Genomic DNA, 14,507 nt, shown 5'->3' on the forward strand with positions numbered 1-14,507 from the left:
TGGTGCTGAAGAGTACACAACAGTTAAGAGTCCCTGCTGCTCTTTCAAGGGACCCAAGTCAGGTAACTGGTAACCCTTTATAACTTCAGCTCCAGAGGACACCCAGCCCTCTTTTCGCCTAACACTTGCATGCACATGCAGAGATAAAAATGTTAGGTACAGTCCTGGATGCTGCATACTTCCCTAAAATTATTACAGCAATCAAGGATGAAAATAGTACTAGTCTTATTTAACATCTGAAGATAGAGAGGCCAGGAGACCTTGAGTACATTTTCTAAGGTCCTACAACTATGCAGGAACTCCTGACACCCTGGATTCAGACCCACCTAACTTCCAAGTCACATTTCTTTCTTCTGGAGAAGAACTCAATTCATAAGTAACCCCGCCAAGTGAAAACAGCATTGATTTCTGAGATGATTCCCGTGTCTTATTCACCTCGTCGTCCTAGATGCTTCTTCTCCACAGAGCATGTGGCTGTGCCAGCAGCTTTGCTGTCTGCAGCACTGGCAAGTGACCCATTGGACTTTTTCTTGACCAACTGGGCATCGAGCAGTGCGAAAACAAAACCCTCCGAAAGATGGGAGAGTCACACTGTGGGCTACTCCCGCATGCAGGTGGGTACATAGCTAATGGGTCCTGTGACCCTTCCTGAAAATTGTGCATGAGTAAAAGGCAGGTAGCTGCATGAGCTCTACTCCTAAGAAAAGATAGCCATTTCCATATCAGGTTAATAGCTAGTATTCAGTGCTATCCTTGCTAGGGAGCCATTTTAAACCTTTCTAGCTGTGCAGCTTTTAGCAATACGCATCAACCCTTTTAATATTCAGAGTTGGAGTCTATAAAATACGTTTGATTGTGTTGGAATGAACAAAGGTTCTCACTGAGATTTCAAGGAAGCATACATACCCTTTTAAATTTCTTGACAAATTGCCCATTAAGTGTTGCTGAGAAAGGACAACACATGATTTTCTTTCATTCCCAAAATGAAAATGAGACTACTATTATTGTTAGAGATGATAGCTCCCTTGTGTTCTGTTTGTTTCATATTCTTGTGACATTCCCCCAAAAAACTGTCCTTCCCCAGTTTCTTCACCCCCTGTACACGAATAGTAGGCTTAGAGGTGGGATCTTACTTCACCATCCATTGCTGGCCTCTTTATAATTTTAAAGTATACTCAAATACTCAAATTTTATTAATCTCTTCCTCTACCACAAAGTAAGTAATGGTCGATTCTTTGAAGGCAATGCCATTTATCTTCTCATAAAGGTTAGAACTTACTGTTGTACATATAGTGCCTCTTTCATAAAATACAAGCTCAACGAATCACTATTTAGCCAAATGTTAATAAAACTTATCTGCAAAGTCAAACATTGATTATTGTCATCAGAACAGGGTGGGAAACAAGCACTAGAATATTGAATGTCGTAGTTTTGGTAGCATATAAAAACAACGTGCTTTAGAATAGAATAAAATTGACTTTGTGAAACATGAATCCATGATAAGTTCTGTAAGTAAAATAAGCACACTGAAGGGAGATCTCACATTTTCCTTTGAGGGATATAGATAGTAGCCATGCCTTTCTAGAAAGTGGTTTTAAAGTACAATTCTCTGTCATAAAAGACAGGGAGCATAGGGATCATGTCTATTTTCAGAAAATTAGGTCATCATTGTTAAAAGACATACACAACTTGAAATCCATTATAATCTTACCTTTGTGGAACAATGAAGGTAAAAGATATCAGTGAAAAAATACATACTTTTGATACAATTTAAATCCTTAGTAATAGCTATAGAAGCTTGATTAAAATAATGATACACTTCCTGATAAATGACAAATATAACCTAGAATGGCTGCCTGTTTCAGTATTTGAGAGTATATTTTGAAAATGCATTGTTCTTTAGATTATCATTTTTATTAACACTTGAGAACAATGGAATTTAACCTTTTCTAGTTTGTGGGAGATGTGAAGTAAGAGAGCACATTCTTCTATGATGTCCCTCTTGAGTTTTCAGACTTGGTCCCTTAGGTAATAAAAATGGATGCCTTCTGCCTTACAACTATAAGAAGATAGAGTGCTCACCTTCCTAATCCATTAGCTTCATGAAGGAATATTTACAAATATAGTTTTATTGTTTCTCTTTACTAGTTTAACTCTGGAATAAGTGCTATTTGAATGCCCCTCCCCACCACACATATATTCCATTCATAACAATACATGAGAAACCAGGTTCATCAATAAATTTAAAATCTTTAATTTTTTAATATAAAATTGATTGGAGCTTGTCTCAGAGGTCCTTGTTGCGAAACTGTCAAGAAAATGTCTTTCTCAATGAATTTCCTAAGGGAAACCTGCTGTTTTTCCTGTAATTATTTTTTGCTTCTTTTTCTTTCCTGATGGTCTACTTTAAAATCACTTGGAAATTTGTGGAAAAGAATGCTAATTTAGATAACACCCTAATGTGATACCATTTTATAACAAAGACTAGTAACTTTATTGCTATAAGAATCTGCTTATATTTGAATGAAGTAGATTTATAACAGAATGTGATATTCAAAAGGAAGCACAATTATCAATCTATGTAGTACTTCCTTTGCTTCACATATCCTCTTGGGCTCTTGCTGTAAGTGTATTTCCTATTCATATTTTATTGTTGTCAAGATAGCAAATTACAATCTAGAGCAGATGAAAAAACTGCCATAGTTAAAGTACTTAAAATTTATTCTGGTGCATGGTAATCTTTATCATCAAACCTCTCCTTGCAACATATCAACAAATTGAATCATAGGCTAGTCCATCAGAGATATTTGAATCCTTATTATACATGGAAGCATTATTTTTATTATATTGTGATATTATATGCTATCAAAAAACATGATTATTTCTTATTGTTTTATACAAGGCTACTAGATTAACAAACCTGACTTTGGGTGACTGTATTTAAGTCATCTTTCTGTCTGAGTCACACCAGAACTGCAGCCACATGCAACTGAACCTGAATGTTAATTTATTTTTAACATAAATAAATTGACAAATTTACTTAAGATGGCCAAAGTCATTCTGTTTGTCTAGGCAGTTGGATGCGATGGTAGAGAGATAAAAGATGTGAAAAGGATGGATGTACATGGAAGGATGATAGATACATAGATATAGATAGATGATAGAAGGATGATAGATACATAGATATAGATAGAAATTTGATAGAGTATGGCAGTATACAATATTTTACTCATTACTTGTATTTGAATTATCATAGACTTATTTGTTTCCCTTACTTATTCCTTCATAAATTATTTCACAATAAATGAAAAATCATAAAGTAAATCTAAATATTTCTTGAGAAGATTTAAATATGAATATAAAAACCACTGAGCTGTATACTTTCTGCTGAGAAGGAATTAGAACCAATGATACTTTAGTCTCTCTTGACTTTCTCCCTTCCACACCACCAACTTTGGTCCCCTTTGGTTCTATCCTAGGTCTCTGGGCTATGCAGCCTCTAGTTCTGGCTCTCCACACGGCATCAGATGTGGGCCTCCTCTAGTGGCATGAATCTCAAGTTGGACCAGTCATTGGTTGTCCACTCCCACAAGTTCTGTGCCACCATTACTCTAGTACATCTTGTAGGCAGAACAATTGCTATGTCTACAGTTTTGTGGCTGTGTTGATGTCCCAGTCCCTCCACTAGAAGCCATGGCTAGTTACATTAGATGGCTGGTTCAGACTCCTTATCCACCATTCCTGGGAGTTTAAGTTGGGTCAACCTCGTAGAGTCCTGGGAGATTCAAGTGACTTTGATTTCAATAGTAGATATTTAAAAGTTTTGAACGTGGTTTGAATTTCAAAATAATATAGTTACATTATAATCTCAAGAAATAATTTTAAAGGCTGCAAATAAGTATTTTGTGGAAGTATTCATGACTCTCAAGCAAATTATAGCCACATAAACATATTCAATAGAATTCTATAATGTGTTAAGGAATTATTGTTCTCATTATAGTAGATTAACTCACCTTAATATAATGAGCGCATTGCAAACAAAATCCCATAGCTGGAAGATCAAATTGAACAATTAAGAAAATTCACTATTTTTTATTAAACATGTTTCTAAATGTTTTTTATTTATTATTTATTAATTAAGGTTACTATACATTATAATTATCTAGGACAGTCAGTGTTTATACAAATTATAATAATTTCTTTGACTCTCAAAAGTATACTTATTTTGAGGCAAACATTGTTATTTCTACTCATCAGTACAGGCCTAAATATTGTATGATGTTACATAAAGATGGCAAGCAAATATCCCTTCCCTGGAGGAGCATAAGAAACATCTTCAAGGGATAAGATATGTATTTACTATTACTACATAGTAGTATCTGTGTGTTTAAATTGAAAGCTTGTATTTGTAGTTAGCTCAGTAAGCAGAGAAGTAATAAAGGTTGGGTTAGCCCAGGTTTTTGACTACTTCTCCTAAAGGGTGTTGTATGCATGAAGTCTCATGAATAAATTTATAGTGATTGAGGTCACTATGGTTCACAGCTGAACACCTCATGGGGAAAAAAAGTGAGCACAAAAAAAGGCATGTTAGGAAAAGTAACACAAGGACTTAGAAATTGTGGTCTCTCAGCCTGTTTTTCTACTGCCTAAGTTTAGGATACTGATGTGACCATGGTCTTCACCTTTACTGTGTTTAGTTGTATAAAAGATTGAAGTATATTCATTCATAGATGTATAACAACATTAAAAAGGGCTATGTAAATGACCTAACAAGTTTTTAATCAAGTTTTCCTCTTCAGACTTTCATAGCAATCACCATTGTCATGTATGTTTCCAGTGATGTAGTATTGCAATCCATTTAGAATTCCATGTTTCACATCTCACAAAGAGAGAGAGAGTGACAGAGACAGAGACAGAGGCAGAGGCAGAGGCAGAGGCAGAGGCAGAGGCAGAGGCAGAGGCAGAGGCAGAGGCAGAGGCAGAGGCAGAGGCAGAGGCAGAGGCAGAGGCAGAGGCAGAGACAGAGGCAGAGGCAGAGACAGAGACAGACAGAGACAGACAGAGAGAAAGACACAGAGAAAGATTGGTGCAGGTAATTGACCTGAAAACAACAGATATCTGCTGTGTTAAATTCATTTCCATTTTTGATGTAACTCTTTATTTTTTAATAGGAATGTGACCATATTCCATTCCTTGTGATATTTACAGTACTTAAAATAGGAGGGGACTTCACCAGGAGAAGCTGGCCTTGCATATTTTCAGAGTGAAAACTTCAATTATGCTACAAGTAGTCATTGTGGTTCCTGCTCAGGGGATGCACAACTGCTGTATGTGGGTCTCCTTTGTTATTTCTATCTCACAAGTAAAGGCAGTTCCACATTTCCAGTACCACTCTGGTTTCAGGAAGAATGCTCTTGTTTCCAATGTTCATCAACCAACGGGAGACCATGCTCCCTGGAATGCAGGTAGAGCAACTGAACAGCAAGAAACTCTTCTCAACTCAATGAGACTCAGATGTCTTCTGTGAATCCAGCTGGTTCAAGGCTGCAGGCCCACTTCCCTTGGCAGATTTTTCCATTTCAGGGAGTGGGGAAAGTGGCCCTAAACCATCAAAATGGATTATACATCACTCTTGACATACATGGATACTGCTCTCCGTTACCTGGAGAAATTACAAATAGATTTAGCTGAAAAACTCTCTGAGGATGAAATCACAGTGTCCAATACTTATTACATACTTTTAAAATGTGGTGGGATAAAAGGAATATATTTATCTGTTAATTAACTTTGAACTTTCTTAATATAGTGAATACAAAACCAAGATCAAACTCAAGGAACGTTTAAGAGGATTCTTCATCATTTATCTTTGTCTCTCTCTCTCTCTCTCTCTCTCTCTCTCTCTCTCTCTCTCTCTCTCTCTCTCTCTCTCACACACACACACACACACAGAGAGAGAGAGAGAGAGAGAGAGAGAGAGAGAGAGAGAGAGAGGGAGAGAGAGAGAGAGAGAGAACCAACATATCTTGGTTTCTTGTAGGCTAGAAGTGACACCGTGTACTTAAACCTAGCTGTAAATCCTATCTGACTCATGTTTTCTTGTATTATTGATACTGATGCTCATACTACTGGTGGTAGAAAATGAGATAGAGAACTGTTAACTAGAAGTAATGAAGCAATAGCTGTACTAGATCTTGGAGCATAAATATTACAAAAAAAGCAAATTATTGAAATTTAATCTGAGCATGGTTATTAACTCTGTATTTCAGTTTTGTACACAGAACATTTTAAAGTATTTCTATGAGTGGTTTCCTCTTGCTTTTAGTGTGGGTAGGCAACAAAAATCCTTTCAAATGCATTCTTAGTATTGTTCACTAAGTTTTAGTTTAGTGGTGTGACTAGCATATGTAAAAGGCCTTGAATTCTAACCATAGTCATGCCAAAACATAGTTTAAGAAGGAAAGCAAAAGACAGCAAACAAGTGCTAAGAAACTTTAAGGATTTCACATACTCATATCAGTATTTTTAAATTTTTCTGGGCACTACTTTTGAGAAATTCCATACTGTTCTGCTTTTACATCTGCAAATGTTCTAAGTCAGTAATATGAAATATCAAGTAAAAATGTATGGACATCTAAATTTCACTGATGATGGATAGAACTAGAGTTGGGAATCAATGATCAGAAATATTATTTGTTTTTTGTTGTTGTGATTTACTGTTTATTTGTTTCAGTACACAATATGAAGTTGTAAATCTATATTTTCTTCCTGTTTTGCCGAACATTTTTAACTCTTCAATTTTTAAAACACTTCTAACTTTAAAAACTGAGTAAATGGAAAAGAATCAGAAAGAATGAAAGCAAAAAGTGTATGGACTCTTTTTACAATGTGCAGAAATAGAAAGCTTCAGAGATCTTTGATTAAATATAAATGTACGATATATCAAAAGTAAAGTAGGTTAATAGATTAATCTTCCAGTATGCATTTGATTATTTCAAGTTAATTAAAACTCTAATCACTCTGGGAGTGTGTGTGTGTGTGTGTGTGTGTGTGTGTGTGTGTGTGTGTGCGAACATACATAGAGAGGTACATGTATGTGCAATAATTGTGTTAGGAAAATCGGAGTATAATTTAAATTCTGTGGTTCATCTGATAATTTCTATAGACTTGTGACACTTTGTCAAGCCCTTGCAAGGATTAAGCATATTAAGAAAAATTAAGATGTTAACTCATATTGATATTTGAAACATGGTACCAACCTCAGAAAATATACAACACTGAGCAAGAAGGTGATGGTGGCTGCTCTCATTGCTTTTGCTCTTCCTCCTCCTCCTTCTCTTACTTTTCTTCTCTTCCTCCTTCTCCACTTCTTTTCTCCCAACTGAATAACATAGGTATTATATAAAAAGAGTGTGTATAATTTTTTAAATGAGTGTAGCATAATTGAAATGATTATGATGATGAATAATAGGTCCTCTTTCCTAATAAAACGTAAACATTTCATGAAAGAGGATAAAGTTGAATCTGTATCTAGTGAGTTTCCAGGCTACTGACTCGGTGATGTTTCAGTTATAGATGAGGTTTATTTCTTTTTTTTCTTTTTGAAACAAAGTCTTTCAGTTCAGCTCATACTGACCTTGTATTTGCTCCACTTTTGCTTTAGCCTACCCGGTACTAAAATTGCATGTGGGCCACCATGCCAAGTATTTTTTTTTCATATTTACTCAGAAATAAGTGAGTCGTTAAATGAAATAATCATTGATTTTTCTGAATAAATTCATTCATAATTTATTAACAGCTACTGTGAACCTATTCAGGTCCAAATGCCTTAAATATAATAGGAAAATTATTCTGATGAACAGGAAGTTGCCCAATAATATTTCATTGCCATGAACTTTAGTTTAACAAATATAAGTCCAATGTATTGTAAATGAAATCCTTGTGTGTTATATTTTAAGGTTATAGTTCTTGTTTTTGAGCATGATTTTGACAATTTTATCAATGTTTTCATTAATGTTCTGTAAAAATAGTGAATATTCATAATAATTTTTAGTATTTATTTTGCTTTTGCTTTCATAGCTCCACAACTGAACATCTTTTATACCCTGATTTTATTATGAAATGCAAAACAAATAGTTCCTCCTGTTACAAAAATTGTGTAAATATTTTGATCAAATCATCTTTGATTTCTATTTATATGATAAAACATTGTGCAAGAAACATTTAAAATACCATTTATTGATTACATTGTAAATTTTATTAAATTCTAATTAAAAAGTCATGAGGACTTTGATTTCTGAAGAAAAACATCATGATGAAAGTAGGAACTCATTTGTTATGTACCTTGTGGTATTGTTGGAAGGTTATCGTGTCATAGTATCAACACAATCTGAATCTTGGAGGCAGGTGCTCACATGTCCTCCTCCATGCTTATAAATACATGGAGGAGGCCATAGTGGCAACTGTCACCATGATTGATTTCGTTGGGATAGAAGATTGACAAGCCGGTTGTAATATTTCTTATAGCAGGAAGACCATCATTATACTTAAACTCCTCAAGGTAGAGCAAAGGAAAGAATTTTTGAAATGTAAAGGTTGGGAAACCAGGATTGTTTTCTCATATTATTTCTACCAAAAAAACACAATGTTTAAACCATCCATTGTCCTTACACCATAATGTCAAAATGACAACTGGTATGTTCCAAAGACAAGAAAATATAGCGATAAAGGAACTGATACATTTTTAGTTGTTTATATACTCTGCCAGTTTTTTGCATAAGAATAAGAATATGTGAGAACATTAGCATATGACCATCATGTTTTATAATCTTCCTAATCATAATAATGCATTAAGTTCAATCTAAGGAATAAGATTGTTTTATGAAACTCTATGACTCTGGAGATTGATATTTGAAGAAATTGTGAATTTTATGGTAACATGATATAACACTAGAATAATTTCCTGACAAACATCATAATTAACATATGAATTTACTATTTCCTTATTCAACAACTATTTTATAACAGCAAATATATGCATGGATTTTTTCATTTACATTCTATTCATAATAGTAATCATCACAGCTTCTAGCAAGAGTCTAATCTGAATCATTAATTCTACAATTGAATTTTATCCCTCTTTACATATACAGTTCAATATATTTTATCCTCACTTTGAAAGAAAATGTAAAACAAGGCTAATGGCTAGGCATGACTATTGAGTAGGAATCACAGGTAACTTCTTAAATGACGCTGATTGACCTCATAAACTGCCAGTTACACTATCATTTGCAACACCACAGGATATAGTTTAAACATGTTTTGGTCTTATGAGATTGTCATTACACTCATCACATAGAAATACGCTGTAAAATGTTTTCATCTTTTCTATGTGTAAATGAACCTTGGTAATATGCTTAAGAATTGCACTTTTAATAACAAATCATCCGTATTTTTAAAATTATGTTGAATTTTCATATATTTTGGATTTGATAGACTGTATAAATGAGAGGAATTTCTTGAAGACTTAGTACTTATAAGGGTCGATGCCTGTATTGAAGACAAAAGCATATTCTTCATATTCACACTGCTTGCAATTAGCAGGCAGGATGTTCTGACCATGCTCTTAGGAGCTGAGCCTTTCTCTTTTACACAATTGAATCATAGCATCTTTTATTCTAGTGTGCTTTCTATTTCACCATTACAGTTTTCATTGTTTTTGCAGTGTTGACAATAAGATCAAACTCAGGCCATCATTTGAATAGCTCATTATCCAATGATGCAACTTGCCAGGAAAACCTTGAGTTTTTTAGTTTCATGATCTCATTTTGTAATTATGCCATGTGAGGGTGGCACACATCTTTAAACCCAGCCCTAGGGAGGCAGAGGCAGAGGCAGAGGCAGGCAGATCTCTTGTAAGTTCGAGGCAAGCCTGGTCTATAGAGCAAGTTCAAAGATAGCCAGGGCCACACAGTGAAAACCTGACTCAACAAACCAGGGAGTGCAGAAGACAGAGGGGGTTGGGCAAAAAGAGAAGGAGAGGGAGAGAGAGAAAAAGGATAAGGAGAGGGAGAAGGAGAGAGGGAGAGTGAGAGATTATGAAATCACACTATGAGTATATGATGATATAGAAATTTGGAGTAGACTTTATGAACAGTGCAGCATGAAGGACATGGGACATCCTACATGCTAGGCAAGGGCTCCTCCACACACTCAAAAACTAATATCTGATTGATGAAAATGTATAAATCACATTCAGATTGATAAAAGATGCAAACAAGTCCATGTGTGTTTTTATTTGCTTTTTGTGTATTCCCTCCTATTACTTAGCTTTCGTTATACATGTGGGGATGCTATAAGTAAGCATTATCATTTTTCTAACTTTTAAGTTTCTTTAGAAAGTTTTTGTACTATACTCTAGGACTTTGGGGTATACTAGGTTTTTTAGAAACTAGCTGTTAACAAACCAGCACTTGGAGCCGGGTGTGGTAGCACACGCCTTTAATCCCAGCACTTGGGAGGCAGAGGTTGGTGAATTTCTGAGTTTGAGGCCAGCCTGGTCTACAGAGTGAGTTCCAGGACAGCCAGGGCTACACAGAGAAACCCTGTCTCAAAAAAACAAAAAACAAAATCAAACAAAAAAAAAAACAACAACAACAAAAAACCAAACAAACCAAAAAACAAACAAACCAGCACTTGAAAAAAGATTTCTTTTCATGATTGAACTGGTCATGAATTTTAGGTTAATGACTTAGATACAAGCGAACAGCAAATTAAGCCCTAAATAATGACTTAATAGTTAAACTGCAAACTTCTGAGGGTCGTGGCATAAATGATTTTGTTATGAGGTTAACCTTTAAAATTGAAGTTACAGGGGACTTTCAGAGAGGAAACTGGGAAAGGAGATAGCATTTGAAATATAAATGAAGAAAATATCTAATAAAAATTTGAAGTTTGTAAAACACAATTTATTTTCAAACAATAAGTTTAAACCAGTGCATGCATTTTTTTTTCAAAATAGGAAAGAATGATTTATTTTCTCCTCCAACATGAACTTGTGGGATCCATCCCATAATCAGCCACCAAACCCAGACACTATTGCATACACCAGCAAGATTTTGCTGAAAGTACCCTGATATAGCTGTCTCATGTGAGGCTATGCCAGTGCCTGGCAAATACAGAAGTGGATGCTCACAGTCATCTATAGGATGGAACACAGGGCCCCCAATGCATGAGCTAGAGAAAGTACCCAAGGAGAAGAAGGGGTCTGCAACCCTATAGGTGGAACAACAATATGAACTAACCAGTACCCCCAGAGCTCGTGTCTCTAGCTGCATATGTATCAGAAGATGGCCTAGTCGGCCATCATTGGGAAGAGAGGCCCTTAGGTCTTGCAAACTTTATATGTCCAAGTACATGGGAATGCCAAGGTCAAGAAGTGGGAGTGGGTGGGTTGGGGAGCAGGGCAAGGGGAGGATATAGGGGACTTTCAGAATAGCATTTGAAATGTAAATGAAGAAAATATCTAATTAAAAAAAAGAAAAAATGAGCTTGTGATTACATCAGATTACTATTGCTTCCTTTTGGGTCTATCTGAGAAAGATGAATTAAGAGTTTCATAGCTTAAAGAGCACTTAGGCTGTAGTACTGCTTTTATTCTTTTTTTCCCAATTTTTTTTATTAGGTATTTACTTCATTTTCATTTCAAATGCTATCCCAAACATCCCCTATACTCCCACACATACTCCCCTACCCACCCACTGCCACTTCTTGGCCCTGGTGTTTCCCCTGTACTGGGGCATATAAAGTTTGTAAGACCAAGGGGCCTCTCTTCCCAATGATGGCCAACTAGGCCATCTTCTGTAATGGCTAAGATCAAAAATTCATGTGACAGCAGATGCTGGCGAGGATGTGGAGAAAGAGGAACACTTCTTCATTGTTGGGATTGCAAGCTTTTATTCTTAATGAGAGCTCTAGAAACTACCTTACTAAACACTGAATTAGGGACGTGCTGGCAGCTGTATTGATTACTTTGTAGTCTTTCCTTTGGTAATGTGCTGTATAAGTTGGTGGTTTTATGCAAACTGGTTGCCTTATTAATTTGGCAACCTTCACATTTTAGTCATGAATGTCCGGTTTGTTAAATGAGCTTAAGATAAATTGTAAGACTTAACTGTGACAGTAAGGGGGCAGCATCTGGCTGAAGGAGGACTTTGAGCTCTTGTTTTCTGTCTACATAACCCAAAATAATAATTGCTTACAGGATAAAACATTTTGTGTTTTGCTAGGAAATTATCAAAGGTAAGTTAATTATAACACCAGACCACGTGCATGGGCTGACAGTTATTAATTACATTTTCTCTCCTGGCTACATTTCAGGCCACTCCCTGCTAAAGAAAACAAGTTGGTTTTAGTTTTGCAGAGAATGAGAGCGAGCAACTGAGCAAGCAAGAAAGAAAGAGAAACAGAGAGTAAGGGACAGAGACAGTTTGATAGATAGATAGATAGATAGATAGATAGATAGATAGATAGATAGATAGATAGATAGATAGATAGGCAGGCTGAGAGTGAAAGAGACATAGAGAGACAGATATACAAACAAATGGACAGAGGCAGACTGACAAAGAAAGAGAGTCAGAGAGAAATAAAAACAAACAAGAAAATAGAGGCACAGGGACACACAGAGAGAAACAAAAAGGAAGAGAGTCATTTTTGGCCCAGGTTGTGTTTGAGCTGAAGATCAGACATGTGTGCCTTGAATCTCCAATTGTGGGGATTACAGGTGCAGCTTTAAGGAAAGTACATTTTGTCTGAAATTCATCAGCTAGAATTTTTAGAAGTTTAGTGTTTTTCATGATATATTCAGATGCCCACTATAGTTAGAATGGTTTGAAAGTCTGTATGCTCATGTAAATAAATGGAGTTTAAAATATGCAACTAAATGGAATTCGATATGAGTTTATGTTTATTTAGGCAAGGGATGTTTTTCTAAGAAGTTGGATGTAACTGAATTTATTCACATATTAAGAATATGAGAATGTAGGTAATGAGCTTCATGAACCTCATAATTCATGCTGACTGAATGCTATAAACATAGCATTTTTCATCTTTTCTTTGTCCCTCATGCTTGTATCAGCTTTTGGCAATTCAGTGTTATTATGTTAGATTGTAATAATAATAATGCTACAATACCAGCTTGTGAAAGGAACAATAAACCTTTCTGATATTTTTTCAACTTCAAGTATCTGTGGACAGTTTGATTATTAGTTGATAATTCACTCAGAGTTTGATAAGTTCTCACCACTTGAAATGCACTGTGTCAAGTACTTGGAAACCAGCACTGAGTAAGTTATAGTTCCTGGCAATCAATTCCCCACATCTTGAAGGGGCATAAGAATAAGCAATGTAAATATTGTCTGAAATTATGAAGTATACAAGTAATCGAGATCAGAGAGTGGTTAGTTCAGTCTGACAAACCTGGCAAGACTAGGAAAGTGTTTAATGACATGGAAGAGAGATCAATGTCATCCTTAACAAAAGAAATGTGTGTGCTAAGACAGACATACAGCAGCAGTGTGCTCTGGCTTTGGCATTGCTACTGTAGGAGAGAGGAAATGTTTTAGGCTCATCCTCCTTTTCTTCATGGCAGAGGTATCTATTGCATGAGTTATTACAAAGTGAAAGGAATCATTATACCGTAACTCAATAGTAGAAGGCTTACAAGAAACTTTGATTTCCATATTTCCATCTTTAGTATTATGAGTGAGGAGGGGGGTCAGGAAAGTGACCATTCTTCCTTTGCCATGTATTCCAATGCCAACGCACCACATATTTGGAGTAGTTTGTCTGAAAGGTGACACTGTAGAGAAATGCTTCATTTTCCATTACAAAACATGTAAGCTATATTATTAGTATTTTATCATGATTAAGCTGTGCTAATTTTCAGAGATATGAATGGCATATCCATTAAATCATGAAAGCTCTTTCAAATAATACTTTGCAATTCTGCCTTTTCTAATATGAAAGTGGAGACTATCACATATCAAGGGAGTTTATTAAAGTGATAATTTATAGCTTAATGTATGTCAATTTCAACTCTTTCAATGTTAACAAATCTTGGCTCTAAAAGAATACTAATACATCAACTAAGAAGCAAAGCATTGTAGTCTTCTATTTTCCCCAAATTGTTTCATTTAAATATAATCCATAGTTGGTCTTTAGAATGATAGGGACTAAACCAAAATATTTTTCAAACCCAAGTTCATTTTGCAGATCATTTAGCAAGTAAATATTAAGGCTCCTGGTGATGCTATGTTGAACATATTTATAAGATTCAAAAAACAACTCCACCAAACCATCAGTGAAGATTTGTTTACTTGTCTTAGCACACCATTCCATATTTACAACTGTGCAGTATTTAGGGCTCAGCGATAGGACCTCAGGCATTTTCCTTTCCCCAGCCATAGTAATTCACACCCAGTTTGAAGTCACATGCTCTTGATGTTCTCTTT

At 35.5% G+C, this 14,507-nt stretch overlaps 1 protein-coding gene and 3 non-coding genes across 5 annotated transcripts in view; all 4 read left to right on the forward strand.

Moving 5' to 3' along the window:
• Positions 1–14,507, forward strand: part of Htr2c (5-hydroxytryptamine (serotonin) receptor 2C) — a 234,814-nt gene that overhangs the window by 31,419 nt on the left and 188,888 nt on the right. The window lies entirely within an intron of this gene.
• On the forward strand, positions 508–626 carry Snora35 (small nucleolar RNA, H/ACA box 35). Its single transcript, NR_028446.1, has one exon. It is a non-coding gene; the product is annotated as a small nucleolar RNA, H/ACA box 35 (small nucleolar RNA).
• On the forward strand, positions 5,523–5,627 carry Gm22650 (predicted gene, 22650). The gene has a single exon (NR_128564.1). It is a non-coding gene; the product is annotated as a predicted gene, 22650 (primary transcript).
• Mir764 (microRNA 764) lies at positions 8,377–8,484 on the forward strand. The gene has a single exon (NR_030433.1). It is a non-coding gene; the product is annotated as a microRNA 764 (primary transcript).

This window comes from Mus musculus, chromosome X, assembly GCF_000001635.26.
Source record: "Mus musculus strain C57BL/6J chromosome X, GRCm38.p6 C57BL/6J".
Classification (NCBI taxonomy): Eukaryota; Metazoa; Chordata; class Mammalia; order Rodentia; family Muridae; genus Mus; species Mus musculus.